This window comes from Eschrichtius robustus, chromosome 3 (genome assembly GCF_028021215.1).
Source record: "Eschrichtius robustus isolate mEscRob2 chromosome 3, mEscRob2.pri, whole genome shotgun sequence".
NCBI lineage: Eukaryota > Metazoa > Chordata > Mammalia > Artiodactyla > Eschrichtiidae > Eschrichtius > Eschrichtius robustus.
In genome coordinates, this window is record NC_090826.1 from 84,076,572 (window position 1) to 84,103,110 (window position 26,539).

The following is a 26,539-nucleotide window of genomic DNA, read 5'->3' on the forward strand; positions in this document are numbered from 1 at the left end:
GAAGACTGGGCCAGCAAAGAAGGTGGAGAAGAAGAAGCCAGGAAGATAGGAGGAGAATCAGGAGATAATGGTGTCCACAAAAACCACAGGAGGAAAATGATTCAAGAATGGGAGTGCAGTTAGCTATGTCATATGGTGCTGATAGGTGGCGTTAGGTGACTTGGGAACAAATTAGTCACTGGGGATCTAAACAGGAGCAGCATTTCTATGGAAGGGTGGTTGTGGAAGGCAGATAGAAATGGGCAGAGGAGAGAATGGGAGATGAAGAGAAGCAGTGTCTGTAGAAAGTCATTTCAAGTTTTTCTTTGGAGGGGAATGGAAAAATTGGATGGGAAATATGAGAGAATTTGTAATCAAGGGAATGTTTTTTTAAGATGGGAGTTAACTGACATATTTATTTGATGTTAAAAATGATCCAATAAAGGAAAATTGATTTAGGTGAGTAAAGGAGTGAGGACAGGAACACATTTATCTTAAAAATGAAAAGGGTTGGAATCTTGAGCACAAGGGGAGCAGTTGGGCTTTGATAGGAGGGACCCTTATTCCACAGTAACAGAATGGAGGGCAGGGATATGGATGCAGGTCCTGGGAGGTTTGTAGAATTGGCGGTGAATAGATAAGGGTGTGGAGACTGGGGGTGCAGAAGAGTATGAGAAGCTCAAGAAGAAAGAAGGTATGAAATAATCACCTTGAAGAGTAATTGGCATACTCACCAGGATCAGCCTAGGATTTCTGGGCAGATTGAGATGCCCATCTGTAGCTTGTGATAACAAATATAGAGAGAAACCAGTGGGCGTGATTTTATGTCTTTTCCCCCCACTGGAAAAGGCAGACAGTTGGCTTTAACCACAGTTAGATTTTTGACAGGTGACTACATAAGAGAGAAGGTTCTTTTCAAGGGAGTGAGGTCCATGGAATTTCCTCTTGACATAGTGGAAAGTGAAGACAGGGGAGTGGAGGTGGGACAGTGGATGAATCGTGGAAGAGTATAAGGCCAGTGGACTGGAGGCCTAAAGAAAGTTGAAACATTGCAATGAAAAACTAGAGTCAGTGAACTATAGATATAAGAGGTGGTGATCAGAGAGTGGGATGCTTGAAGGAAATATTGTCTTATTGCTGGTGGTAGTATTTAGGGTATGACAATAGGAATGGATGAAAAAGATCATTGGGGGTCACTAAGGGGTAGAGAGGAAGCAAATGAGCTTGGAACTCAAGTCTTCAAAGAGTAAGAGGTTGAAAGATGACAGCAACCAAAAAGAGCATTGATTATAAGCTAGATATGTTCCATTTGTCCTCCCAGATCCACGTTTCTCCACCCCACTCAGTGCCATGGGAACTCAAACCTGGATTAAATCAACAGGTTTCCTTGCTCTCTGGTTCTGGTTGGGTTTGGCCAAGGGGGATCCTCAGCAAATTGGATGGAGAGAGGCTGTGCCCCTGAACTGAAGATTTCTGCTCTTCAATGTGGCCTTCTCTACACATCTCTCTCCTTCTGGGTCCCAGAGCGCCCTTTCCTTGTTCCCTCAGGCTAGGGGTGGTAACAGTTCCGTTGTTAGTAACCCTGAGTCACTGTACGATCCCTTGTGCCTTCCCTACCTCATTCACACCTTTGTAAATACAGTTGACCCTTGAATCGCACAAGGTTGAACTCTGGGCATCCGCTTATATGTGAAGTTTTTTCAATAGTAAATACTTCAGGACTACATGATCTGTGGTTGGTTGAATCTGTGGATGCAGGAACTGTGGCTGGAACCACAGATATGGAGGAACCATGGATATGGAGGGCCGACTATAAATGATGCTAGGATTTTCCATTGCACAGAAGGTTGGCACCTCTAACCCCTGAGTTGTTCAAGGGTCAGCTGCAGTCCCTTTATTAGATCATCCTCAAATTAACCTAATGCACGTGTGCCATCTGTATCCTGTTGGGGATGCTGATACAGGGTGGTACAACTGCCTGACCAGAACTTCAAAGGAGCTGGAGTTTTGGAAAGAAGGAGAAAGCTACAGATGGTTTGGAAGCAGTGATAGGGGTCAAGAGGGGTACTTTCCCCACCTCCCTTGTGGGTGTGAGAATCAAATGGCCACTATTTGAGAAACATATTGAGGAAATGTGGGAGAGCAAGGGTTCAGCTTATGCAGCAAAGTGGAGAAGACATTCAGAAAGAAGTTGAAGATATAGAGGAAGTTTGCAGATACAGATCAGGAGGTCCAGAGGTGCACTGAAAGTGTTTGAAAGGTGGTGAGGCATGCGAGTTGGACCAGATTTGGGTATTTACAAGTAACTACAGAAACAAGAATCAGGATGATACTGGCTCATCTGGGAGGCTTCTGGGGATTGAAGTAAATAGGGGTGAGGGCAGGCTCTCAGTTCAGTTCTACTATTACCTGTTATGTGCTGCACCCGGGGTCGGGGCAGGGACAGTGGTAAGGCAGTTGACAGTTAACACCCAAGCAGTGATTTAACAGTGATCCTGGCTATATGAACTGTGTACCTCTTACCAGAGCCTCCTAAAGAAAAGTCACCTTCTCACGCTCTCATGGGCTGCCTGGGAGGGTGGGCTGCTAGGAAGCCTGGCAGCTAAGCTGTTCCCACCAGAGTTCAACAATCTTCAGTCCTAATGAGGGTGGTAAAGAAAAATGAAGCTTTTCTGCAAGAGCCAGGGAGACCCACTTTGATCAGCATCATGTTTGCCCATGATAAGGTAGGATAAAGCTGGAAGGGAGTTCCTAGTCTGGGCCAGAGACAGAACTGTGGCCACCAGGACTGATGGTTGTATGTTTTAACATTAAAGATCTTCTGGAAGGTTGGGTAGGATGGGTGACAGAAATTGTGCCAGTAGAACCCAAATATCTGAATTATAGCCAAGACTTTTTTTTCCTTGTCAGATATACTTTATATATATTTAAGTCACGACCTTTTCCTGGATGAAGCCACTTCCTAGGACTCCTTGAATGCTAACCCTTGAAGGCCATTATATAATCCCTAACTGGCATTTTACTGTGTGCTTACTATATGCTAAGCCCTGAGAACATGATTTAACTTATCTAATGTTCACAACACCCCCATGTGGTAGGCATTATGATGAGCCCCATTTTGCAAATGACAGAGAGATCACATCATTTGCTCTGAGTCACAAAGCTATGACTTGGTAGTCAGGATTCAGAAAAACTCCTTACAGTATCACTAAATGTATTTATTGTATATTTACACCAGCTTTTGTGCTATATATTAAAGAAAGAAAGATAGAAATATAGTATCATTTACTATGCCCAACTTTTCATTTATAAAATTAGAACAAAATAGGAGAAAGAGGATTTTGAAAAGTGGCTTTTTCACATGCCAGTCAAGAATTGCTCTTCTGTTTTCTAGCTTTTTCTCCAAGTACATTAAAAAAGGATACTAGATTAGATAGATAGGTAGATAGATAGATAAACATATGTATGCCTCTCTCTCTTTCTCTCCCTCCATATAGTTTATATAAATATATACATATACATATAAATATATATATATCTTGATCAAGCCTTGTTTAAGATGAATTTACAGTGAAATTACTAGACATGCTAATTTTGTTCTTTCACTTTATGTCCATTTATCTCAGATAAACCTTTCCAGATATGTTTATAAATCCCTTGCCCTAGCCTTGTGCACCCAAAATGCCTCTTCAGTTCCAAATTTAACAAGACATTAAAATCTTATTTAAAACTACATTCCCAAACTATCATGGTATCATACCAACTTATACCATTTACTAATGACAAACACAATAAAAGTAGCTTCTTTAATTTTCAAAGTTACCATATTTTCAGTTTTAGACTTTTATAAATAAACAATTCTATTTCTGCACATAACACTGCTTGTCTTTGAAATCTGTTGAATTAATTTTCTCCTCATCCCAACCCTCCCTTCCCGCCAAAGCCTCTGCCCAACACCTCCATCAAGTCCGTCTTTTCTTCTTCATCGTACATCTGCCCTTTTTTCTCTGTTTTTCTCAAGTTCTTTTCTGCTTCCATAGAGCTTTTTGTCCTTGATAGAAACACACAAATTATGTCTTCACTCTTATCTGACTATACATTATTCCTTAACTGTATATGAAAAAAAAAGAAATTTATATACATAATCAAACATGCAGTCTACCATTTAGTAGGCTTTTATATAGTTTCTCAACTACCTCTCACAACCATCCTATGAACTTAAGTACTATTATTATCCCCATTTTGTAGGTGAGGAAATTAAGGCCTTAACCATGCTAAGTCTACACTGCTGGTGCTCTGATTTGACTTCCTATGGATGTACTGTGGCCAGCTAGTGGCTTCAGGGAATATAGTGATGTTACTTAGGGAAGGTAATTAATGCAGAAAATATGTTACATTAAGAAGAAGGGGATAAGAAGAATGAAATTTACAGATGTGCCACCTAAAGCTTAGTGTTATTTTCTCTCGGAAATTTTGTGTAAATATTATATGAATATACTTTACAACAGCGGATATGTAGCTCTTGCTGTGCCCTTTAACCTGGTTTCTTCTCTGCGTCTCCATGATTTACTTAATATACTGTTCATCTTTCATCTATATTAGGTGCCCTATTCATTGTGAATCCCTTCTGAATTTGTTACAAACAGGCTTGACAATTTACTGGAAAACCGTTTTTGGATAGAAATTTCAAATTACTTCGCTATTTCCCAAACTTAAGATTCCCTTCTCCACACCAGTGCTCCAGTGGGATCTTTGCTGGTTATATTTGTTTTGGAATAAGTTAAAAGATAACTTAAATGAACCTGAGAAAGTCTTAACACTTTGTAATACTTTATTAATGTTTACCTAGGGAACTGTGGAATAACTGTGTCTTAACTTAGAAATTTAAAAGAATCTCTAAATTTCCCTTTCTGAAAAGATGCTATGAACTAAACAAAAACTTTATGGTCAGTTTCCTCCACCAATTATGCCTTCTCTCCTGAATCTTTAACTACTGACTCTCATTGTATCTTTGCCCTTGGCCTATAACGCTCAAGTCTCTCCCATTAAAAAATAAAAGCACAGTCAATAAAACCCTCCCTCAATCAGCCTGGCTCAGCATAACTCCTTTAAACTACCAGTCAGGCACAGCCCAACCACATTAAAATGGCACTCCAGACTTTAACCACACCTTTTATCCCTTTGCCAGAGTGTTTTTCCACTCCCAGTCTATTTTTAAGCAATTGGGCTATTTCGTGGAACTGAAGCCTTCTGGCGTGCACAGAGCAAAGTTATTTTTCTGGTGCTGAGAGGCAGTCATACTGAACGTGTGGCCAGGCAGCCTGTTTTCGGTGAACTCCAAGCATACGTAGGCTCCTCTCAGCATATGGACGAAGCATGGCCCTCCCAGCGCTACAGAAGTCAGGTATGGACTGACACAGGCCTTGCCCTAGAATAACACTGTCCTGTGCATACTGGTTACCTCTATAATATACTGACCCAAAGAGTTTCTGAGTGTCTGAGAGCTTGGTTGAATTAGTACTTGTTCACAATGCACATTGTGTATATGCTGGGCAGCTAGAACTGTGGACCACCCTAGTCTCTAGGAGCCAATACCCCAACTCCCGGAGGCTGGTTCTCATCCACATGCCAGTGGAACTAGTTATAACTAGTTGCCATCTTATCTCTTCTTTCCTAAAAAGTCAGTGTTCTTAAAGACTAGTCCATGCTTGCTGTCATGTTTTTCTTTGTTCATTTTCACTCCTTAATTCACTGAAATCTAGCTTCTGCCATAATTATTCACTAGTAACTGCTAGATTTTCAAATCCAAAGAACATTTCCTTTTCTAGTTTTTCCTTGTCTTCTCTCTCAGGCAATTGAAATTTTTCTCCCGTTGACTTTCATTACTCCATTTTCTTCCTATTCTCCTCATATCACAATTGTTCTACCTTCATATTCTTCCAGGGTCTTTTTTCTCTGTCTAATTCCCTTAAAATAAATTTTAAGAAAACTTTTTATTTAAAAAATATATTCAGAAAAGAACTGGAAATAATAAAATGGAAACTCGGGTACCCACCAACTAGATTTTGCCTTCCTCCCTTCCTTCCTTCCTTCCTTTCCTTCCTTCCTTTCCTTCCTTCCTTTTTCAGACTATCATTGTCTTTCTAAGAAACAAAATGTTTATTTATCCCTCCCTCCCCCACTTTGGCTTTTTATTTCTGAGGTTTCTTAACCTTGGCTATCTTTTCTCCCAGGTCAATTGTTGTCATAATAAAATCCATTCTCTTCTTTTTTTTTTTTAATAAATTTATTTATTTATTTATTTTTAGCTGTGTTGGGTCTTCGTTTCTGTGCGAGGGCTTTCTCTAGTTGCGGCGAGCAGGGGCCACTCTTCATTGCGGTGCGCAGGCCTCTCACTATCGCGGCCTCTCTTGTTGCGGAGCACAAGCTCCAGACGCGCAGGCTCAGTAGTTGTGGCTCACGAGCCCAGTTGCTCTGTGGCATGTGGGATCTTACCAGACCAGGGCTCGAACCCGTGTCCCCTGCATTAGCAGGCAGATTCTCAACCACTGCGCCACCAGGGAAGCCCCATTCTCTTTTTTCTGGTCACATGGTCGCTCAACTGGAGATTACATTCCTTATCCTCTTGCAGCTAGGTATGATTTTGTGGTTAAGTTCTTGCCAGTGGAATATAGCTAGAAGTGATGGGTACAACTTTTGCCTTACCCTTTTAAAAGAAGATGGCTTGCCTTGGACTGCTTTCTGTCTCCTTCATAGACATGTCTGTGACCGGCTGCAGCCATGAAGATGAGGAAGACATGGTAGGAGAGGACGGAACAACAAGATAGAAGGAATCTGGGTCCTGAATGACCTCATAGAACAGAGTGCCCTGTCAGTCTAGGCGCAACTATGATGTGAACAGGAAATAAACTTCCATTTTCTTTATGTCACTGATTTCTGGGGTCTCTTTATTACAGCAATATAGCATTTACTCTAATACAAAAATTGATACCTGGAAATAGGGAACTTCTAATAGAATCTTAAAACATATAGCATTACCTTAACAGTCAGACAATTGGCAGTGAGGAAACAGATCTTGCAGGCTGGAAAACTGATGATCCTTGTAATACCATTGCAAAATATTGTAGACATTTCTCCTACTCAACTTGGAAGGCTGACCATGTTCCTTCTATGGCTGAATTTTAGGGGAAGCATTTGGGGAGAACCAGAATATAAAAGTGTGATGGTTGCTCCTCACTGAACTTAGCAAGATTTTTTGGAAAGAAATGAGCTCACATAAGAAATGAGGGGTTTGCAAGCAGAAATGGAAGGAAATAAAGTGTATAGAAAATTGGGGCCTCACAGGGTTGGAAAATCCAACTATTTCTGTAGCCCAAACAGGAGGTAAAAGACTGTTTTTCAGAGACTTTCTTAAAGCCCTCCCATTAAGATTCCTCAGACAAAGAAAGAAATATAGCCTTCCAGCAAAGATCAGATTGAGGATGTTACCCTCACTTATTTTGTAAGATTACGTCAAATTAGCCACCATTAAAACAATGAAAAGAGGAATGGGTAGAGCATAGAAACTACAGAATAAGCTAGTTTAAGAGCCAGATCCAGAAAAGAACTTTGGTACCATTTCTGGCACATAGACTAGAGATGAATAGTACAAAAGCCTATTAAGTTTTTGAGGAAATTGCATTACTAAAGAAACCATAAATCTGACCTGCAAAAGCCATTCATTGTTTGTGTCCTCAGACAGTCTCCAGGCCAGCATAGTCTCCAACATCCTTTTCAATCTTGAACCTGGTGAATGATGGACAAGGAAGAACCTCCCAGAGGGTGAACCCAGGGGTCTTCAGGCATAACAAAAGGCATCCAGAAGGGTTCATCAGGGAACTTCTTCCATGGTCAGGGCAAAAATTTCTGTCTGGAAAGAAAACTATTAAGGATTACTGCTTGCTATATATTTCCCATTCTTTCCTTTTTCAAATGGAAGTTTTTATTCTATTCCTGATCCACCATTGCATATTGGGTTGAACGTAGGGATCAAGTAACTATTTTTTGGTTTATATGTCATTGGACTATATGTTGCCACATCTGGACAAGACAGAGAAAGCTGTACTTTCCCTGGAGGTAGTAGACCTTGAGCTGGCTATGGAAATGAATAGGCCCACAGATGGTCTCTGTTAGAGAGGGAGGTTGAGATGTATGGGAAGAAGAGTGCACTTAGATATCTGGGTGGTCTGAGGGATTGACTGAATCTCTTTGTTTACCTTTACCTGAACTAATGCAGTCTTCCTGGGTGTTATGATTTGTATATTCAGAAACCTATCACCTGCATAATGACAACTTTCAATTTTGTATGTCCCACCAGGATTCTCTTTTATATTCTAGACCTATATTATCCAAATACTGAACACCTCTGCATAGATTTATCACAGGAGAAACCTTAATCGCCACATGTCCAAGACTGAAATGATTTCATTTCTCCTTAAACATGTACCTCCTCTGTGATAGATTGCAATAAATGGTCACAAACTCATCCCATCCCTCTACACACGCCCCTTTGCATTGTGACTTTTTGTTCTTCTCATCAAGAAGTGGACTCTAGGTCTCCACCTCCTTGTGTCTGGGCTTGCCTTGTGACTTGGCTTTGATCAATAAAATACAGCAGAAGTAATGACGTGGGAATTATGAGCCTAGACCTCAAGAGGCCTTGCAGGCTTTGCTCTCACTCTCTTGGAAAGCTTCTGTCATTAATGTGAAGAAACCTGGGCTAGTCTCTTTGGGGATGAGAAGCTATGTGGAGAAAGGTGCCCAGCTGACATCCAGCACCAACCACTAACATGACTGGCAACATAATGTGCAAGGCCCAGTAGGGCCCCTTGTTTCATAATTATTAAGAATTTTAAGACAGCAATAGCAGAACAGTGAACCAAGCACAAGTTGCATGCGCATGCAGCTGGCCTTGATTGCTAGAGAAACCATTTTGGAGCATCAAGCCCTTGCCAAGCTGCCACAGCTGACTGTCACCACGTGAGTGAGCCCAGGCAAAACCAGCAGAAGAACGTCTCAACCAAGTTCATTCCAAATTGTCAACCCACATAACCGTCAGCTAGTAAACAATTGTTGTTTTAAGCCATGAACTTTGATGATTGTTTGGGCAGCAATAAATAATTAAGTCATCCTTATAATCTCTTATACTGCATAATTACAGCCTGAATCAATTAAACTCGCCCACACTTTCAACCTCATCTGCTTCCCTATGTGTTCTCTCCTTACCCAGAAGTAAGTGTTGTGGAGTCAGACTACTGTGGTTTAAATTCTAGGTCCTCCCATTCTAATTGTGTGACCTTGGACACATTATTTTACCCTTTTGTGCCTCTATTTCCTTATCTGCAAAACAGAGCTAACCTTGTGTTTTTTTATGAGGGTCTGTGAAAGTTGAATGAGTAACACGAACAGCACTGAACACAGTGACTGTACTCAATAAATGTTAGTTATTATGATCACCTTGGATTTAACACACTACCCGTGAGATTCAGGATGAAACCTGCAGGAGGACTGCAGAAGACTTCTGGGGTTGTACAGGAATTCAGAGAGGTAAAAAGAAAAACAACAACAACAACAAAAAATAACAGACATGGTCTGAGAGAAACTATAAAGTAGTATGAGGTTAGAAACGTGATTTCTGGCGTCAGACTTTCTTCCCTCACATCTCAGCTCTGCCATTTGTTCTGTTTCTTTGGCAAGTTACTTAACCTCTTTAAGTCTTAATTTCATCAACTATAAAGTGGGACCAAGGAAAGGAAATCTCTTATAACATTATTGTGAGGCTTGAATAAGGACTGAATGATTACATCCTATAGGCCTGGCTTATAGACGTCCTGTGAGCCTGGCATATAGAATACGCCCACCACATGATATTTGAAATGTGAGTATTGATCAGAAAGGCAAGCCAAGATCACTTTGAGAGGAGAATTACCAAATATAAAGTGACACTGTATACAAGACTGTAAGCAGGATATGAGGTAAGAGATTAGGAGCCAAAGAGAGGGTGAACAGATTAAGTTTGGAGATCAAGGCAGAAGTGAAACCATTCAAGACTTTGGTTGCCGCATCAGAAAGTCTGGAAGACATATTACATGTTTCCTAAACCTTTCTGCAAACTATAATGGCAAAGCAGAAAATGCTCTAGGAGCAGATTTTGGATTAGAGGGAACAGTTCAAACAAATCTTAGCATATTCTCCACCAATTAGCCTTTGAGGGTTCTCTCCATTTTTAGGTTGGTTCTTGTCTTTTCCTTCCTCAACAGTCAAGAACCCATTTATTCAGCAGTTATTTATAGAGTACCTTGGAATACAACGATGAGTGGCAGACCAATTTCCTGTCCTCCCAGAGCCTCGGACTAACAGGAGATTCAGACGATTAAACTAGTAATCTCAGCAGTGTGTGAGAATTTAGGGATCAGGGAAAGCTTCCTGGAGGAAGTTACATTTAATGTGAAACTTGAAAAACAGATGAGTAGACATCAACTAACCTGGTGTGTGGGGGAGACATGGTGAGTGTGGCTGCAGGGAGAGAAGAATATTCCAAGTAAAAGAACAGCATATGCAAATTCATGGAAGGAAGAGAACCAGGAACTTGGGGGGAGTTCAAAGTAGTTCAATTGTGCTGAAAAATTGAGTTAGGAATTAGAAATTGCTGGAGAGGAGGCTAATGGGGTAAAATCTACTCTTCTAAGGAATCTGGACTAAGGGCAATGGGAAGCCATTCAAGTGCTTAAGCAGAGGAGTGACATTTAGAAAGAATACCCTGATTATAATATGGAGAACAGAAGGAGCAGGACAGAAAGCACGTTACCTGAGTTTGTAAAAACGTTTTATTGGAACGCAGCCATATCCGTTCATTTACATATTGTCTACTGCTGCTTCCAGGCCTTAAGTGCAGAGCTGAGTAACTGACCATCTGGCCCAGAAAGCCTGAAATATTTATGATCTGGTTCTTTAAGAAAATGTTTGCTAATCCCAGGGAGACTACTGTAGTAACCTGGGTAAGACAACATTCCTGTCTTCCCAGCTTTGGGGAAGACTGGAATCCTAGAAAGGCAGTCATTGTCAATAACTGAAGAAATCATGACCTAGATATCAGTGGTGATAATCTGTTGTTTTTCAACTAAATAAGCGTTCTTTCTATGTTTTCCTCTAAGAGTTTTAGAGTATCCAGTCTTACCTTTAGGTCTTTAATCCATTTTGAGTTTATTTTTGTGTATGGTGTTAGAGAATGTTCTAATTTCATTCTTTTACATGTAGCTGTCTAGTTTTCCCAGCACCACTTATTAAAGAGACTGTCTTTTCTCTGTTGTATATTCTCTCCTCCTTTGTCATAGGTTAATTGATCATAGGTGCGTGGGTTTATTTCTGAGCTTTCTATCCTGTTCCATTGATCTATATTTCTCTTTTTGTGCCAGTACCATACTGTTTTAATTACTGTTGCTTTGAGGTATAGTCTGAAATCAGGGAGCCTGATTCTTCCAGCTCCATTTTTCTTTCTCAGGATTGCTTTGGCTATTCGGGGTCTTTTGTGTTTCCATACAAATTAAAAAATTTTTTCTTCTAGTTCTATGAAAAATGCCATTCGTAATTTGACAGGGATTGCACTGAATCTGTAGATTGCCTTGGGTAGTACAGTCATTTTGACAATATTGATTCTTCCAGTCCAAGAACATGGTATATCTTTCCATCTGTTTGTCTCATCTTCGATTTCTCTCATCAGCATTTTATAGTTTTCAGAGCACAGGTCTTTTTTCTCCTCAGGTAGGTTTATTCCTAGGTATTTTATTCTTTTGATGCAGTGGTAAATGGGATTGTTTCCTTAATTTCTCTTTCTGATCTTTCGTTGTTAGTGTATAGAAATGCAAGAGATTTCTGTCTATTAATTTTGTATCCTGCAACTTTACCAAATTCATTGATTAGCTCTAGTAGTTTTCTATTTTTTTTTTAATTTTCTTTAGAGTTCTGATTGTCATCTTTTTTTTCCCCCAACATCTTATTTTTTTTGAATTTTTGAATTTTATTTTATTTATTTTTTTATACAGCAAGTTATTATTAGTCATCAATTTTATACACATCAGTGTATACATGTCAATCCCAATTTCCCAATTCATCACACCACCACCCCCCCCACCCCCGGCCACTTTCCCCCCGTGGTGTCCATACGTTTGTTCTCTATATCTATGTCTCAATTTCTGCCCTGCAAACTGGTTCATCTGTACCATTTTTCTAGGTTCCACATATATGCCTTAATATACGATATTTGTTTTCCTCTTTCTGACTTACTTCGCTCTGTATGACAGTCTCTAGATCCAGCCACATCTCAACAAATGACCCAATTTCATTCCTTTTTATGGCTGAGTAATATTCCATTGTATATATGTACCACAACTTCTTTATCCATTTGTCTGTCGATGGGCATTTAGGTTGCTTCCATGACCTGGCTATTGTAAATAGTGCTGCAATGAACTTTGTGGTGCATGTGTCTTTTTGAATTATGGTTTTCTCTGGGTATATGCCCAGTAGTGGGGTTGCTGGGTCATATGGTAATTCTATTTTTAGCTTTTTAAGGAACCTCCATACTGTTCTCCATAGTGGCTGTATCAATTTACATTCCCACCAACAGTGCAAGAGGGTTCCCTTTTCTCCACACCCTCTCCAGCATTTATTGTTTGTAGATTTTCCGATGATGCCCATTCTAACTGGTGTGAGGTGATATCTCATTGCAGTTTTGATTTGCATTCCTCTAATAATTAGTGATGTTGAGCAGCTTTTCATGTGCTTCTTGGCCATCTGTATGTCTTCTTTGGAGAAATGTCTATTTAGGTCTTCTGCCCATTTTTGGATTGGGTTGTTTGTTTTTTTAATATTGAGCTGCATGAGCTGTTTTTATATTTTGGAGATTAATCCTGTGTCCATTGATTCGTTTGCAAATATTGTCTCCCATTCTCAGGGTTGTCTTTTCATCTTGTTTGTATTTTCCTTTGCTTTGCAAAAGCTTTGAAGTTTCATTAGGTCCCATTTGTTTATTTTTGTTTTTAGTTCCATTACTCTAGGAGGTAGATCAAAAAAGATCTTGCTGTGATTTATGTCAAAGAGTGTTCTTCCCATGTTTTCCTCTAAGAGTTTTATAGTGTCTGGTCTTACATTTAGGTCTCTAATCCATTTTGAGTTTATTTTTGTGTATGGTGTTAGGGAGTGTTCTAATTTCATTCTTTTACATGTAGCTGTCCAGTTTTCCCGGCACCACTTATTGAAGAGACTGTGTTTTCTCCACTGTATATCCTTGCCTCCTTTGTCATAGATTAGTTGACCATAGGTGCGTGAGTTTATCTCTGGGCTTTCTATCCTGTTCCATTGATCTATATTTCTGTTTTGTGCCAGTACCATATTGTCTTGATTCCTGTAGCTTTGTAGTATAGTCTGAAGTCAAGGCGTCTGATTCCTCCAGCTCCATTTTTTCCCCTTAAGACTGCTTTGGCTATTCGGGGTCTTTTGTGTCTCCATACAAATTTTAAGATTTTTTGTTCTAGTTCTGTTAAAAATGCCATTGGTAATTTGTTAGGGATTGCATTGAATCTGTAGATTGCTTTGGGTAGTATAGTCATTTTCACAGTATTGATTCTTCCAATCCAAGAATATGGTATAACTCTACATCTGTTTGTATCATCTTTAATTTCTTTCAGCAGTGTCTTTTAGTTTTCTGCATGCAGGTCTTTTGTCTCCCTAGGTAGGTTTATTCCTAAGTAGTTTATTCTTTTTGTTGCAATGGTAAACGGGAGTGTTTCCTTAATTTCTCTTTCAGATTTTTCATCACTAGTATATAAGAATGCAAGAGATTTCTGTGCATTAATTTTGTATCCTGCAACTTTACCAAATTCATTGATTCACTCTAGTAGTTTTCTGGTGGCATCTTCAAGATTCTCTATGTATACTATCATGTCATCTGCAAACAGTGACAGTTTTACTTCTTCTTTTCCAATTTGGATTCCTTTTATTTCTTTTTCTTCTGTGATTGCCATGGCTAGGACTTCCAAAACTATGTTGAATAATAGTGGTGAGAGTGGACATCCTTGTCTTGTTCCTGATCTTAGAGGAAATGCTTTCAGTTTTTCACCATTGAGAATGATGTTTGCTGTGGGATTGTCATACATGGCCTTTATTATGTTGAGGTAGGTTCCCTCTATGCCCACTTTCTGGAGAGTTTTTATCATAAATGGGTGTTGAATTTTGTCAAAAGCTTTTTCTGCACCTATTGAGATGATAATATGGTTTTTCTTCTAAATTTGTTAAAATGGTGTATCACATTGATTGATTTGTGTATATTGAAGAATCCTTGCATCCCTGGGATAAATCCCACTTGATCATGGTGTATGATCCTTTTAATGTGTTGTTGGATTCAGTTTGCTAGTATTTTCTTGAGCATTTTTGCATTTATATTCATCAGTGATATTGGACTGTAATTTTCTTTTTCTGTAGTATCTTTGTCTGGTTTTGGTATCAGAGTGATGGTGGTCTCATAGAATGAGTTTGGGAGTGTTCCTTCCTCTGCAATTTTTTGGAGGAGTTTGAGAAGGATGGGTGTTAGCTCTTCTCTAAATGTTTGATAGAATTCACCTGTGAAGCCATCTGGTCCTGGACTTTTGTTTGTTGGAAGATCTTTCATCACAGTTTCAATTTCATTACTTGTGATTGGTCTGTTCATATTTTCTGTTTCTTCCTGGTTCAGTCTTGGAAGGTTATACCTTTCTAAGAATTTGTCCATTTCTTCCAGGTTGTCCATTTTATTGGCATAGAGTTGCTTGTAGTAGTCTCTTAGGATGCTTTGTGTTTCTCCGGTGTCTGTTGTAACTTCTCCTTTTTCATTTCTAATTTTATTGATTTGAGTCCTCTCCTGCTTTTTCTTAATGAGTCTGGCTAATGGTTTATCAATTTTGTTTATCTTCTCAAAGAACGAGATTTTAGTTTTATTGATCTTTGCTATTGTCTTCTTGGTTTCTATTTCATTTAGTTATGCTCCGATCTTTATGATTTCTTTCCTTCTACTAACTTTGGGTTTTGTTTGTTCTTCTTTCTCTAGTTCCTTTAGGTGTAAGGTTAGGTTGTTTATTTGAGATGTTTGTTGTTTCTTGAGGTAGGATTGTATTGCTATAAACTTCCCTCTTAGAACTGCTTTTGCTGCATCCCATAGGTTTTGGATCATCGTGTTTCCATTGTCATTTGTCTCTAGGTACTTTTAGATTTTCTCTTTGATTTCTTCAGTGATCTCTTGGTTATTTAGTACGTATTGTTTAACCTCCATGTGTTTGTGTTTTTTACGTTTTTTTCCCTGTAATTGATTTCTAATCTCATAACATTGTGGTCAGAAAAGATGCTTGATATTCTTTCAATTTTCTTAAATTTACTGAGGCTTGATTTGTGACCCAAGATGTGATCTATCCTGGAGAATGTTCCGTGTGCACTTGAGAAGAAAGTATAATCTGCTGTTTTTGGATGGAATGTTCTATAAATATCAATTAAGTCTATCTGGTCTATTGTGTCATTTAAAGCTTCTGTTTCCTTATTAATTTTCTGTTTGGATGATCTGTCCATTGGTGTAAGTGAGGTGTTAAAGTCCCCCACTATTATTGTGTTACTGTCATTTTTGTCTCTTATAGCTGTTAGCAGTTGCCTTATGTATTGAGGTGCTCCTCTGTTGAGTGCATATATATTTATAATTGTTATATCTTCTTCTTGGATTGATCCCTTGATCATTATGTAGTGTCCTTCCTTGTCTCTTGTAACATTCTTTATTTTAAACTCTATTTTATCTGATATGAGTATTGCTACTCCAGCTTTCTTTTGACTTCCATTTGCATGGAATATTTTTTTCCATCCCCTCACTTTCAGTCTGTATGTGTCCCTAGGTCTAAAGTGGGTCTCTTGTAGATAGCATATATATGGGTCTTGTTTTTGTATCCATTCAGCAAGCCTGTGCCTTTTGGTTGGAGCATTTAATCCGTTCACGTTTAAGGTAATTATCAATATGTATGTTCTTATTACCATTTTCTTAATTGTTTTGGATTTGTTTTTGTATGTCCTTTTCTTCTCTTGTGTTTCCCACTTAGAGAAGTTCCTTTAGCATTTGTTGTAGAGCTGTTTTGGTGGTGCTGAATTCTCTTAGCTTTTGCTTGTCTGTAAAGCTTTTGATTTCTCCATCAAATCTGAATGAGATCCTTGCTGGGTAGAGTCATCTTGGTTGTAGGTTCTTCCCTTTCATCACTTTAAGTATGTCATGCCACTCCCTTCTGGCTTGTAGAGTTTCTGCTGAAAAATCAGCTGTTAACCTTATGGGAGTTCCCTTGTATGTTATTTGTCGTTTTTCCCTTGCTGCTTTCAATAATTTATCGTCGTCTTTAATTTTTGCCGGTTTGATTACTATGTGTCTCAGCGTGTTTCTCCTTGGGTTTATCCTTTATGGGACTCTCTGTGCTTCCTGGACTTGGGTAGCTATTTCCTTTCCTATGTTAGGGAAGTTTTAGACTATAATCTTTTCAAATATTTTCTCTGGTCCTTTCTCTCTCTCGTCTCCTTCTGGGATCCCTATAATGTGAATGTTGTTGTGTTTAATGTTGTCCCAGAGGTCTCTTAGGCTGTCTTCATTTCTTTTCATTCTTTTTTCTTTATTGTGTTCCACAGCAGTGAATTCAACCATTCTGTCTTCCAGGTCACTTATCCGTTCTTCTGCCTCAGTTATTCTGCTATTGATTCCTTCTAGTGTAGTTTTCATTTCAGTTATTGTTTTGTTCATCCCTGTTTGTTTGTTCTTTAATTCTCCTAGGTCTTTGTTAAACATTTCTTGCATCTTCTCCATCTTTGCCTCCATTCTTTTTCCAAGGTCCTGGATCATCTTCACTATCATTATTCTGAATTCTTTTTCTGGAATGCTGCCTATCTCCATTTCATTTAGCTGTTTTTCTGGGGTTTTATCTTGTTCCTTCATCTGGTACATAGCCCTCTGCCTTTTCATCTTTTCTATCTTTTTCTGAATGTGGTTTTTGTTCCACAGTCTGCAGGATTGTAGTTCTTCTTGCTTCTGCTGTCTGCCCTCTGCTGGATGAAGCTATCTAAGAGGTTTGTGCAAACTTCCTGATGGGAGGAACTGGTGGTGGGTAGAGCTGGCTGTTGCTCTGGTGGGTAGAGCTCAGTAAAACTTTAATCCACTTTTCTGCTGATGGGTGGGCCTGGGTTCCCTCTCTGTTCGTTGTTTGGCCTGAGGCGACCCAACACTGGAGCCTACCCGGGCTCTTTGGTGGGGCTAATGGAAGACTCTGGGAGGGCTCACGCCAAGGAGTACTTCCCAGAACTTCTGCTGCCAGTGTCCTTGTCCTCACGGTGAGACACAGCCACCCCCCGCCTCTGCAGGAGAGCCTCCATCACTAGCAGGTAGGTCTGGTTCAGTCTCCTATGGGGTCACTGCTCCTTCCCCTGCTTCCCGATGTGCACATCACTTTATGTATGCCCTCCAAGAGTGGAGTCTCTGTTTCCCCCAGTCCTGTTGAAGTCCTGCAATCAAATCCTGCTAGCTTTCAAAGTCTGATTCTCTAGGAATTCCTCCTCCCATTGCCGGACCCCCAGGTTGGGAAGCCTGATGTGGGGCTCAGAACCTTCACTCCAGTGGGTGGACTTCTGTTGTATAAGTGTTCTCCAGTTTGTGAGTCACCCACCCAGCAGTTATGGGATTTGATTTTATTGTGATTGCGCCCCTCCTACCATCTCACTGTGGCTTCTCCTTTGTCTTTGGATGTGGGATATCTTTTTTGGTGAGTTCCAGTGTCTTCCTGTCGATGATTGTTCAGCAGTTAGTTGTGATTCCGGTGCTCTTGCAAGAGGGAGTGAGAGCACGTCCTTCTTCTCCACCATCTTGAACCAATCCCCCATAACTCTCATTCTTGATGCTTCTAACTTCTCATACAGAGTGCCTAAAACAGGAACTTCAGTTAGTGATGAACAGGATTTAAATCGTGGGTTGATTACAGTAATACTATCACATGAATGATAGTCATGATGACGTTAGGAGATCAGTTTGATTGGGACATATAAGGGAGATAATATGTTTGTATATTAAGACAATACTGTCATGGAAATTGCTCTTGTTTTTTCTTTTTACTTACTTTTAAGATAGTTCATGTGACCAGTGCATATGAACACATGACTATTGAAGTAGTTGAATTATATTACTACAAAAATTTGATTCTTTTGGAACTGAATATATTTGGCAGAGGATGGGGCTAGGGTAGGAGATGTTTATACTAAGGAATATTTCTAAATTTTAAAATTGTATTTAACTATAGTTATGAATAATTTAACTATCAACTTTATTTTTTTTAAATTTGTTCATAGGATGAAGATAGGGAACATACTTGTTCTGATTTTTATCATAATGATATATGGGTTCTTCATATTTCAAAACAGCAAGCATGAATTTTAATATGTTGATAAACAGTAACACTCTAATGTTATCCAGTTAAGGTCTATGTGCCTTGTTAACAAAATGTACTATAGAACTTAAAGACATAGCTTCATAAATTTCCCATTTTTTCTCAAAATGATAATGGGTAGATCCAATCTAAAGAGAATGTAGTGAGAAGTGAATGCTCCAAAGTCAGAGAATAGTGAGAAAGTAAAATAACAATCTGTGTATAAGATGAGGTTGGTTAGTTTTAATTTGCTTATCTTTATGAATGAGGGCCATTTATAATGTGTAAGGGTCATTTTTATATTTCTTTTTCTGTCACTTGTCTGTTAAGGTCTTCTTTCTTTTTTCTTTTTGAGTGGCAGAATTTTTTCTTCTTGATTTATAGAAGCTTCTTATACATTAAGGAGGTTAGCCCTTTTTCTGTGATTTGAGTACCAGATATTTTTTTCCCTAGTTTGTAATTTGTGTTTCAACTTTGCTTATGTTATTGTTATTAGTTTTTGCCTTGTAGTAGTTTTTGATTTTTAATTAGTTACATTTATTAATATTTTATGGCTTCTAGATTTTGAGTCACAGTTAGAAAGGCCTTCCCATTCCAAGGTAAGAAGAGAATTCACCTATATTTTCTTAGAGTACATTTGTGTGTGTTCACAGTATATATTCAAATATTTGACCCATTTGGAATTTATCCTAGTATACAATATGAGATATAGATTTAAATTAATTTTTTCCAGATGTTATCCATTTATTAAAAAGTCCATTTTATACCATTGGTTTGAGATGCTCCTATTTTGGGTCTATTTCTGGACTTTTTATTCAATTCCATTAGTCTCTCTATTCCTATGGCTTATCCAAAAGTATTTCATTATTGAGGTTCTGTAGTATTTTTTAATACATAGGAAGCTATTCTTCCTTTTCAAAAGAGTTTTTCTGTGATTCTTGCTTGTTTATTTTTCCGTATGATCTTTAGAATCAGCTTGTCCTATTCCAGAAAATAGTATTTTCATTGACATTGCAATAAATTTAAAAATTAAAATTTAGGGAGAATTGACATACATTGACTTTTCCTATTTAACAGCATGGTCTATCTTTTCATTGTTCGAGTCTACTTTGGGTCCTGTAGGAGTGTTTTAAAGGTTTTCTCATATAAGTTTTTCATATTTATATTGTTATTCGTATTGTTAAATTTATTCCTAGGCACTTTATATTTTTTGCTGCAGTTGTAAGTGGAAGCTTTTCTTCCTTTTATTTTGTAAGGGGGTATTGTGTGTGTGTGTGTGTGTGTGTGTATACAAATATATATGTGTATTTATATATGTATATATACACACGTACACAGTTATATGTATACATATATATCTATATATATCAGATTTCCACAAATTAATTTTATATCCTGCTCCCATACTTGATTTTCTATTGTTTATATATTTTTTCAGTTGATTTTCTTGGGTTTTCCAAGTATATAATCATAATCTACAAATATTAACAACTTTATAATCTTTTTTCCCAATGGCTATTGTCTTTACTTTTTCTCTTTCACTAGTACCCTTGACTGATACTTCCAGTACCACTGTATTAACAGTGGGAGAGTGGCCATCCCCCTTGTCTTCCTCTTGATCTGAGCAGGAATCCTCCAGTGTTTCCCCATTAATCTTGAAACTGGCTTTGAATCTTAGAATTAATTTCTAGTCAGACATTACTACTTTACTGTATCGGGAAAACTGAAAATTTGATCCAACAGTAAGGTCTATAAATGTCTAACAGTAAGAGATTGGTTAAATACAATATGGTGCACCCATTGAATGGAATAGTCTGAGCAATTACACAATAATATGTACTGTTTTAATTCGTTTTGTTGTTTAAAAAATCTTAAAGTATATGCAAGTATGCATGGAAAAGTATCTGGAAGGATATTCAACAAACTGATCTAAAAGTTATAAACATATACGTAAACTAGTGATTGTTAACATCTATTTAATTTGTAAAAAATTTTTTTAATTTATGAAAATATTTTGGCACAATTAAAAAAATAAGTTAGAAATTTAAGAAAAATAGATTCATGTTCTTCCCCTTCCTCTGTTTTGGGTCCCTTTCTGTTACTTAATTTTTTTTAATCACTTATTCTTTGCAGAGTAGCACTAAAATGATAGTGTACAAAGGGGTTTACAAGATATAAGCCACAAGAAAGAAGAGGACTGGAGAAAAGTACACAGCAGATGGGAGATCTCAGTAAATTTTGGAAGCCAGAAGTTGGATGGAGTAGAGATGCAGTCATACCTCGGTATCTTTGGAGGATTGGTTCCAGGACCTCCTTTGGATATCACTATCCATGGATGCTCAAGTTCCTTACATAAAATGGTGAAGTACAGTCTGCCCTCCCTATGACCAGGTTCCACATCCACAGAAATGGCAGGCCGACTGTAATTGACTTGGCAAAGTGGGAGGGGGGCTAACCTAAGTGCTTGGAGGAGACTTAGCATTTGGAGGTGCAGTGTATGGTGGAAGGCAGGGTTGAGGAATAAACCTGAAGAAGGGGGATTGACCAAAGTTGTTTACAAAGCTCTTGGACCACTGGTTCTCTTCCCCACCTCATACAGCCAGCCTGCACTCATGCACTCCACCCTGACTGTACCACTACCAACACAATCTTTCTGTGAAGTATGAAATTTCTTTTCTGGAGAAAGGAGTTTATTTTTTGATGGAGAGTTCCCATAACAAAAGAGCTAATGAGAGAATAGGAAAGAAAAATATGTTTGAAATAGAAACTTTAGAAGGTTGGAAGATAAAGTTAAGTAATTCTCCTGGTCCAGAATTTCTCAATCTTGGCGTGACTGACATTTGGGGCTGGAAATTCTTTGTCGTGGGAGGCTGTCCTGTGCATTGTAACACGCTTAGCAGCCTCCCTGGCCTTTACTCACTAGATGCCAGTGCATGCCCCTTTTTCCTGTGGTGACCACCAAAAATATCACTAGACATTGCCAAATGGCTGGGGTGGGGAGAATCAACTCTCCCTCCCCCCAATTTAGAACCTCTGTCTTAGACAGTAGAAAAGAAAGATGCAGAGATGATCAATCAGATAAAAGGACAATAAATCTAGAGAATAATATTGAAGTCCCAACATCCTAGTAACAAGAGCTCACAAAGAGAGAACAGAGAAAATGGGAGGGAGGAAATTAGCAAAGAAATAATAAAAGAAAATAATTGCAGATAAGATCAAAAGAACCCCTGAGTATCCAGCACAATCAATGAAAAAAGAACCATTCTAAGGTACATCATTGTGAACGTTTAGACTACTAGAGATAATGGGAAGATTCTAGAAGGAAAAATAGGTCAGATACAGAGGAATGGGAACTAGAAAGGTATTAGACATTGCAGTGGCAACGCTGGAAGTAAAAGACAGTGGAACAATGCTTTTAAAATGCTGAGGGAAAATGATCTTCAATTTATCCAAATTATCAATCAAGGATGAGAACAGAATAAAGACATTTTCAGACAGTCAAGCCCTCTAAAAATTTATCTTCTATGCACCCCTTCTGAGTAAGCTACTGGGGTCTGTGCTTTAACAAAGTAAGAGAATAAACGAAAAATCATGTGTTTGGGCATTAGAAGATATTATTGATGGGCATTTGATAGTTACGTTGAAGCATCTGGATAAAATTCAGGTGAGGTACATTTTTTTAAAAGTGAAAAAACAAAGAAATTTTTAACTCCAGAAAGAACAGGAGATTTTCAAGAAAAGCGTTATCATGGTAACTTACTTGGTTCAGCAACACCCTATATTTGTATTGTCAAGATGATATAAACCCTAATTGCTGACTTGAACGAGAGTTGGGATGTGGCTATGTCAGAAGGAAGGGTGAGGGCAAAGTGGGTGGTAGTGTGTATAAAAGAGCTAAATCCTCATATACCATGACAAGAAGTCAATAAATAATGTCTAAACCTGAAAATCAAGAAACATTGGGGGGCTTCCCTGGTGGCGCAGTGGTTGAGAATCTGCCTGCCAATGCAGGGGACACGGGTTCGAGCCCTGGTCTGGGAGGATCCCACATGCCACGGAGCAACTGGGCCCGTGAGCCACAATTACTGAGCCTGCGCATCTGGAGCCTGTGCTCCGCAACAAGAGAGGCCGCGATGGTGAGAGGCCCGCGCACCGCGATGAAGAGTGGTCCCCACTTGCCACAACTAGAGAGAGCCCTCGCACAGAAACGAAGACTCAACACAGTCATAAATAAATAAATAAATAAATAAATAAATAAATAAATAAATAAATAAATAAAAGAACGTGAATTTCTTTAAAAAAAAAAAAAAAGAAACATTGGTATAAGTTTATCATTTAGGAAATGAAGAACACCTAGCAGGGTTGTGGGGAACTGGGGTGAAGCTAGGTGGGGGAGAAGTTGGTCAGGGGACTGATGGGACTCATGGGTATTTTTTGTTAAAAGCCTTTAAGAACCACTTGAATTTTCACTTAACTGTATTACTGTCATTAAAAATAAAAATGCAGACAAAAGTAAGACATATATATTATGGGAAGAAAGTCTCATAAAATAAGAGAACCAAAAGAACACAAATGACATAGAATCTCACCCACCCAGAGATAACCACTCTTAATATCCTGAAATAGTTTCTTCTTGAAAAATTCTGAAAAACAAATGAAAGTACTTTTAATTATTAAAAAAAACTTACAAAAAAAATTCTTAATACACTAAAACTACCAATTAAGGGAAAAGTGGTGCCCGGGGCTATTCATTTCTGACTAAATCAACTTTTCTATCAAAATGTTTGGTGCCATTTTGGTTATAGCTTCACTAACAGAGCAGAATGGAGAACTGAGGCAGTTTCCCCAAAATACTTTTGCTTTAATTATCTTGTAATTTCAGGAAGGAACAGCTTTTGGTCTCAGGTTTCCAAATAATTGGCTCTAATTAGAAGTTCAGGAATTTTTGGAAACAGACATTTATCAGGAAAATTTGCCTCAAAAGAATTTTAGTAATGTTTTTCTCTTTTTAAGTATGGAAAATTTCATTTCTCTGAACTGTTTCTTTGAACTATTTCAATGAACAAAAATATAAAAAGTACAATCCAGCTTTGAGACATATTCAAAATGCAGAAAAACTGAGGTAGTAAATACAGAATTTGTGGGAACTGTCCTTGGAAAAACAGTATTGGTAAAACAAAGTTAAGAATAGTAATTAAAGATGTAAATGTGAAAATGAAATGGGTATTTTTGAAGAAATTAAGCTGCATTAAAAATTTGAGGAAAAATGTGCAGTTGATATATTCTTCTACCTCCTAAGGTCATTGAGTTTTAATTAGTTTAAAAGCTTCAAAATTCAACTAATATTTACTGAATTCCTTTCATATATCAGGTCTTGTCCTTGATGTGTTCACTTACACACTCTCTATAATCCTATAACAATCCTGCAGATTTGAGGATGCATTTGTAGAGGCCTAACATGAAGGAGTATGGTGGGATAAGAGTATGCTGGATTCCTGTGGGTTTACTTGGTCTTGGCTACTGCTGTGGGTGTTAGAGAATATGCATATAAAAGATAACCGTGGTGTGTTTATCAGGAAAGAACAGAGCAACTATCAGCCACTGCAGACAAGCACAGGACAGAGTCTGGAGGAGGTAATCTTTTTTTAAAAAATAAATTAATTAATTTTATTTTATTATTATTATTTTTTTATTTTTGACTGCACTGGGTCTTTGTTGCTGCGGGAGGGCTTTCTCTAGTTGCGGCGAGGGGGGACTACTCTTCCTTGTGGTGCACGGGCTTCTCATTGCGGTGGCTTCTCTTGTTGTGGAGCTCGGGTTCTAGGCACGTGGGTTCCAGTAGTTGCAGCACGTGGGCTCAGTAGTTGTGGTGCACGGGCTTAGTTGCTCCCCGTGGCATGTGGGATCTTCCCAGACCAGGGATCGAACCCGTGTCCCCTGCATTGGCAGGTGGATTCCTAACCACCTCGCCACCAGGGAAGCCCCTGGAAGAGGTAGTCTTGACGCAGATTCCTGAGATAATGTGTGTAATCTGTACTTGCAGGGCTGATCCCACTGACGTGCACCTACAACCATCCTGTCCGTGGATAGTTATGAAATACCTGTGTGAGTGCATAGACAGGTATGGGGCAAACCAAAGTTGTCAAGGACTATGCACACTGTGAAGCGACTGTGATGGGACAGGTTGTTGTCAAAGGGCATTGGTACCCCGGTATGTCCTGAGAGTCTTGGGGAGAAAAAGGGGAACGTGCACTTGGGGGCCTGCAAGATCTTCCTCCCTGCTTGACTACAGGGCAGGTTTCTGTCACTGTAGCTTGGAATGGGTTTTGTCTTTTCCAAGTCAGTCTGAAGTCCATTTGCCAAGACACTTCAGAGATGTCTGTGAATTATTATCCCCATTATAGAGATGAAGAAATTGAACCTCAGTGAGGTTCTTTCTAAAAAAAGTATTTGTGATTTTTTTTTTTTTTTGAAAATTATAACAGCCTAAATGTATTTCTTCATTATTTTGTTTTATTCAAAACAATTCTATCTTTTTGATCCAGGAGACCTGGAAGTTTTTGAGGCCGTATTTAACAGATGAGAAGAGCTGCTATTTAACGGCAAACTTTATGCACTGGGCAACTTGGAATTCTCAGCCAGCACCCAAAAAATTCCAAATCCTACTTCCCCACCCTGACAGCAGAGGGGCTCCGCGGTAGGTGGTGTTTTTCAGGGATTCCGGAGGAGGCGGCTCCAAAAGAACTTGCCTCTTCCACACACGCCCCCTACCCAGTTTGGAACGCATCTGCAGCCCCAAACCAAAAACTGCGAGGGACTTTGGCTAAGAGAGACGTGGCAGGAAAAATCAGCAATTGCCCTTTCACCTCCTTTCTGATAATTAAACCATGCGCTTCATTAACCAGAATTTAGGCATCTAAGGAAAAATGTAAACTCATAATCTGAAAAGAATTTTGGTTACGTGGCTAGCCCAGGTACTGACCGCTGCGGAAGCGGACTCAGACCATTGTCCCACTTGCTGGTTTTGTTACTTGCTTTGGAAAGCCGAGGAACCTTACGCTCTGTCCCTGGCGAGGTGTGCTCTTCCAGGATCCCACAGCAACCCGCCTCGGGTGTTCCCGGTTTTGAGCCCTTTCCGGGACCCAAGTTACAGCACCCAAAGGTCTGCCCTACTGCCGGCCTCGGGGCCCCGGGCCCCGCCCACTTTGGCCTGGGGTCGGAGCCTCCTGGAGCCGGAGCGGGAGCCTGAGCCCGAGCGCCGCGGCCCCTTTAAGGAGCCGCTCTGCGGTAACCCGAGCCCGCAGTCCAGGCGGGCGCGGCGGCCGCGGCGGTAGCAGTAGCCTCCGCGGCTGTTCCTCCCTGCGGCTCGGAGCCTGCGGCTCCCCTGGCTCCCCTGGCTCCCAAAGAGCATCTCGCGGGGCGGCTCTGGCCGGCGCCAGCCCTCGGGCCGGGCCGGATGACCAGGCGACTGTAACCAACCACTCGCCGCCCTCTCCCGGCCCGGCGCACCGCTGCCCGCGCGCGAGTCGCCCCGGGACCCGGCACAGGTGACGCCGTTTGGAGAGGGCTCGGGAGGAGGGCGGGCTCGCTTTGCCCCGTGGCTCTCCCGCGCCGCCGAGCGCAGCCCGCTGGCAGGGGCGCCGCGGCTTCCCGCCCCCGGCCTAGCGCGGCCGAGGGCTCCGGCGCCCGGAGGCTGGGTGGGCGTCCCCGGCGCGGGAGGCGGCCCGGGGCTCCGGGGAGGGCTCCAGCAGGTGTGTGCTGCCGGCTCAGCATCCTCCTAGCCCGGCGGGCTCCGGCGCAGCTCTGGGCGCAGATGGTGTCCCGAGGCCCGCGGCCCCCGCGCTGCCCGGACGCCCAGCGTTCCACTCGCGTTTCCCGGGCTGTGTGATTCGGGCTGCTGGGGCTGCCTGGGGGTGCCTCCCAGGTCTCAGCTCAAAGGGGTGGGTGCTTTGGGCATCCAGGAAAAGCTTTCTTGTTAGAGGCCGGTACAGGATCAGGTGCATCAAGTGGGTAAGTCTCCCCCATCTCCCACCTCCCCACTACTAAATAAAACAAGAAGCTTTTAT

The 26,539-nt window shown here is 40.1% G+C and overlaps 1 protein-coding gene across 9 annotated transcripts in view; it reads left to right on the plus strand.

Annotated features, from left to right (window-relative positions):
• Positions 1-26,539, plus strand: part of TLCD4 (TLC domain containing 4) — a 90,702-nt gene that overhangs the window by 3,723 nt on the left and 60,440 nt on the right. For 2 of the 9 annotated variants that reach the window (XM_068540372.1, XM_068540371.1), the window contains 2 exons: positions 24,517-24,594; positions 25,019-25,170. The gene's annotated coding sequence lies outside the window, so the exon portion shown is untranslated. Of the gene's footprint in view, positions 1-5,205; positions 5,384-20,606; positions 20,834-24,049; positions 24,108-24,516; positions 24,595-25,018; positions 25,171-25,762; positions 26,021-26,539 lie in introns of those variants that run through there. The other 7 variants (XM_068540365.1, XM_068540367.1, XM_068540368.1 and 4 more) reach the window with 7 other exon arrangements.